Source organism: Marmota marmota, unplaced genomic scaffold, assembly GCF_001458135.2.
Source record: "Marmota marmota marmota unplaced genomic scaffold, marMar, whole genome shotgun sequence".
In the NCBI taxonomy this organism is placed as follows: domain Eukaryota; kingdom Metazoa; phylum Chordata; class Mammalia; order Rodentia; family Sciuridae; genus Marmota; species Marmota marmota.
In genome coordinates this window covers 7,760,701-7,766,203 of record NW_026000272.1, presented here as the reverse complement: position 1 = coordinate 7,766,203, position 5,503 = coordinate 7,760,701, and positions in this window count along the sequence as shown.

Genomic DNA, 5,503 nt, shown 5'->3' with positions numbered 1-5,503 from the left:
TCCCTCCTTTGATCAAAACTTTAGTCAGCTCCTCTGAGTACTCTGTTTAACTAGGTACTACCATGGTTTTCACTCTCTGTTCTTGTGGAATCACATTTGAGCAAGAATCCTGCTAATATCACTCTAGGATGCTTTCAACAAGAATTCTGTTGAGTTTGTCTAGCAAGAATTCTTATTGCTAATGACTCCTATTTGTAATTTCCATCTATTGACTCCATTATCCCCACCTGTTAAAAGTCAGAATTGAGTATAACTTCTCTTGGCTACTGCAAGACCCTATTGCCATTGTCCTCATACCTATATCCATGTGCCCCGCTCTTGAATACAGTCACCTTACCATCTTTAATAAGTGTTATTGAACATGTTTTTCTCTAACAGGAGAAAGTATATGTTAAGGGTATAATTGATATGTTAAGGCTAACATCCATGGAATAATTTCAACTTTAACAGCCAATTGATCCTCTTTGTATGGGTTCCTATATAACACAGAATAGCCCAATATCAATTTCCCCTACACCTTACAAATTAACCATATATAAGTGTTCACAATACATTATAAACAATTCAGCTTTGAGAGAAGGCTTCCTGCATTTTGCAAAGATCAGAAAGGACATTGTGTGCCAACTATAGAGAAATAAGAAATGTGATATGGAAGAAGATATAGTAGTGTCTTTAATTGATGCCATGTTCAATATTCTGGTGGAAATGTAAAAAGTCCAAAGTTCTTGGTCATTAACCATTATAGATTAATTATCCATGGCTTGGTCTCAATTCTTGTTAAACCTAATTCAGAAGCCACAAAGCAGGGAATGAGAAATTGGCAGGACATTAGAACTGATGCAACATATTCCCATAGAGAACTATTTTATTATAATTATCTAGAGATGAGGGAGGGAGAAAGAAAAGAGCAATAGCAGGAGCAAAGCAAAACTAAGTTCAAATTTGGTTCTGTCACCAAGTGGGTGTGCAGACTCGGAGCACATTAATTCTGAGCACATCACATCTCACAAATATGTGCAAATATTATGCCAAAAAACAGATCACAAACTTTAAAGTAATTTAGAAACATTTCAGTCACAGGTTGGTTTAAAGGCAGAACTAAATAACTAAACATACTTTCCCTGAATTCTCTTATATTATGATTATAGCCATGCCTACCTTTCAGTATCATTTTGGAGTCAAAAGATAGAGTAATATATATTAAACACATAAAGCATAGAAGATAGTAAATAAAACAGACATATTAAGAGGAAAAGAAGCCCCGTGCATATGCCAGATAAACAAAATAGGAAAAAGTCACTGTTAGAGAAAAATTCTCATAATTTAAATAAAATGGAAAAACTAGCTGGGTTGTGGCTCAGCAGTAGAGTGCTCACCTAGCAATGTGCAAAGTGCTGAGTTGGATCCTTAGCACCACATAAAAAATAAATAAATAAAATAAAGATATTGTGTCCAAATACAACTAAAAAAATTAAAATAAACTGATAAACTAATTACTATCCCTTTGATTAAATTTGAATTTATTTCAAACCAACATTTCAGGCACATTTAATAATAATTAATAATAAAATTGTTTTCAAATCTTAGGATCATCTTAACATCACAATGCAAAAAATCTCGAATTTACCTTATTTTAAATGGTACCTTATCATAGAGGTCTTCTCTGATTATCCTATATAGGTTAGTACCTCTTCGTTCAGACATAACTCCATCACCATAACTTTCCTCACCCCTCCATGGCACGATTACCAACACCTGATATGTTGGATAATTACTTGTTGCCCCTTATTTTCCATCTTCCCCCAGGTAGGATAAAAACTAAATGAAGATAAAAGTGTTTTGTTTTGTTCACTGGCTTATTTTGGGCACCTAGAACTATGCCAGGTGTAAAATAGGCACAGATAAATATGTATTTTTGAATAAATAGTAATATTTGTGTATGCTTAGCAAATAAATATGTGTACTAATGTGGATTGAAATGTTCACAAAGCTTTTGTTCAATCCACACACTTTAAAGTTTATGTATTCATTTTTCATAACTCAAACTTCGTATGATGAGGCTAAGGAAGGTCTATTGGACCTAATTCTACAGTTGAGTAAACTGAAACCTGAACAATTTCTGTGATTTTCCTGATATCACACAGGAACGTGTGATTTGCTCATTGAAACATGATTCTAGAAGAAGCCAGTACAGTTGCAGTGCTATAAATGCTTCAGAAGTCACTTTGAAGATGCAAAATAACACAGTTTTCAGTGTGTGTATCTGTCATTAAATGAATTGCTTACTTTCCAACTGAATTTCAAGTTTCTTGTATTAATGTAAGTATGCAAATAGTGACTTTTTCCTTAGCCCATATGACAAAGGTTAAGAGCAAAGAACAAGCACCTGCTGTGTGGTATTGCTTTTGTACAGATAAAGCAAAAAGATTTATAAATAACCTGCATGGTGACAAGGCATAATAAACAAAAATGACTAACTTCCATGTGACAAAAAAGTGACAATAGTGTACTATGTTCCTTTGAGATCTGTGTTCTTCCCCTTCTTCACAGAAAATATAGTCAAAATCACAAACTCAAATTTGCCTTCTGTGACCCGAGCAAAGTTCACTTCTCTGAATCTCAGACTCCTTAGAAAAATGGAAATATTGCCTTCTTTCCACAATCAGATAAAGGATTTTTAACAGCATATAAACCATCTAGAATATTTTCTGATGCAAATGCCACTTATGATACTAAATATTATTATTTGCAACTTAAAAGGGAATTGTGTCATGTATGAATCTATTCTAAAATAATCAGTGAGTTAGTGGCCTTGAGGGAGTGGTATCTTTTACACCTTCAAGTTATCCTTTAAATCAGAGCAGCAATTATGACAGAAAATTATTGTTTAAAACTTTGTGTGACAGGTTGTATTTCTCAAGGAGGGTCACAGCAGTATCTCCTATTTCACATACTCTTCTTACCATGTGACTTTGATATAACTTTAGTGTAGACATAGGCTATATGATTCCTTCTCTTGAACTTGGATCTTTACAACTGTCTTGGCCACTAGAGATGCTAAGTGACTTCCAAAACTAGGTTATGAAAATGTGATGCAAATCTGCGTAATTTGGGGAATGCCAGTCACCATGAAAACAATGACATTGCCCCAAGGCTGCCATGGCATAAGGAACACCAAACTCACGCGTATGGAGAGAAACTTAGAGAGGCCTTGAGAACACGTGATTGACCTGAGCTAGAATTTCCCAGTTAAGCCCCTCTCAAATTCCTGAAGCTTGGAAACAGTGAAAGATAGATAGTAAAACAACATTGTTGTTTGAAACCACTAAGCAGTACAGAGAGGTTTGTTATGCAATTTTAGATCAAAGATTTACTATTCAATGGTTTTCTTGTGAGTTATTCTGTGGAAAAATCTTTTATTATCCTATTTGACACAACTGCCCCCATGAAATAGATATTGTTCTTTTATAGCTGAAGAAATGAAAGTTCTGAGAAGTTAAGTGAACTTTTAAAGGTCACACAGCCAAGAGCAGTGACAGAGCAGAAACTCAAACACAGATTTCACATTGAAAATTATTGTATTAATATTGCCCACCTAAGAGTAAAGGGCTTTTCAGAAGACCAATATAAAACTAGTTGATGGTACATTTTTTCTTCAGTTCTAAATACCTTTTAGAAACTGAGATTATGTAGTTTATTATGTGATTTATTTCAAGTTTTGTCCAGTGTTTGGTTGACAGATTTCCATAGTTCGTACTTTAATTATGAGTTAGTGTTGTTTTAGCTACTTGAAATGAAAAACTGAAGCATGTTCAATATTTACATTTCATTTTAGTAGATCTTAGTCATTTTATTGTTATTCAATTTCATGTTGCAGTTTTATGATTTCTCACTTGCATGAATATTAATCGGAATGGGAAATGTACTCAGTGATTTAAATGCAGGGTTCTTTTTAAAGTATTTGAGGAAAGAAAATCTAATTAGAGTGATATGTCCTAGAAAAAATATCTTCCTGCAGAAGTAGAAATTACTACTATGTTGTTGTGCTCTGTGGAACTGCACAGTGAACAAAGATAGCCAATTAAGGAGCATAACCACTCTCTTGAAATTCCTGCAGGTAATTAAAAATGTCATGCTTTTATTTCATTGTGTATGTTTTCAATGTACAAAATGATTTTTCTCCTCTCAATGATTCGGACTAATCTTTATTTCTGATTGGTCACATTGACTGGAGACTGTAGGCAGGGCACATCAAAATGAGAACCAAGATTCATCTGTCTTCCACACATTGCCCCATATATTTTTCAAGTCTCAGTTTATAGTGATGGTGGGGGGAGTGTTAGACCAAGGACTTTATTTGATTTCTGCTTCTCAAAGTCTTCCAATTCATAATTCTATTAATCTAGTACCCTCCATCTTTTTCTCTTCATTAAATGATTCAAAAAAGAAGTATCTTGAGGATAATATCTGTTGAAATTTTGGTTGTATAGCTATTTTTAGAAATCTCTGACATGAAATTTCTTAAAATTCAGATTGACATTGCCAGCTTGTCTAGGATTACAGAATGTCAGTGCCAGTAGGGCCTCTTAAATTCATAGAGTTCACACCACCTTTGTCAAACAGGCTAAAAGAAGCTCCAAGAAAAAGGACCTTGTTTACAAGAGTGAGCTGGTGGTTGGCTGACTTTTCCTACCTCTAAAGATCTGCCCTGCTGGCTATCCTTTGCTCACTTAGCCCCCTCATCTACTGTGGCCATTGGGAAGTTTAATTTCTGCAGGTTCACATGAATGTATCATATAGCATCTGACCAGAACCACATATATGATTCTCAATTTCTTTTCTATGTAGTTCATGATCCAATATCCATATTACCACAAGCACAGCCAAAAGACTGCATGAAACTTACAGATTGAATTCCATAATGACTGAACTCAAAGATGTACTAGTTCCACCTTATGCAAAACATCTTTTCTGTTCTCTAAAAAGCTCCTGCCAATATATGGGCAAGGCTATAGGTACTTAATGAAATAGTTTCTTCTTAGATTGAAGGCATAAGGTTCTTCCTCACCCCAGATTGCCACACACTAGAGAAGATTCATTTTGTACTTGTCCCTCAGGCTATTTTCAGTTGTAGATCAGAAACCTTCAATCCAGATTCTTCCCCCACTTCTGGGCTTAATATTTGATTTGAAAACTTCCTTTGCCTCTGGTATGGCTATTGGGAGAATCTCCTTGTCTCTACACCTACTGTCTTGAATCAGGAGTGAATGATAGCCTCTTGATCCTATTTGCTAGAGAAAGAAGTTTGGATGTTTCTTAACAACAACAACAACAAAAGATATTAAATTTGAAATATTAGTTTGATTTTAATATTAAAAATTTAAGTGGGGGCTAGGGATATAACTCAGTTGGTAGAGTGCACAAGGCCCTGGGTTCAATCCCCAGAAACACAAAAAGAAAAAAAGATTACATATATATATATATATATATATATATATATATA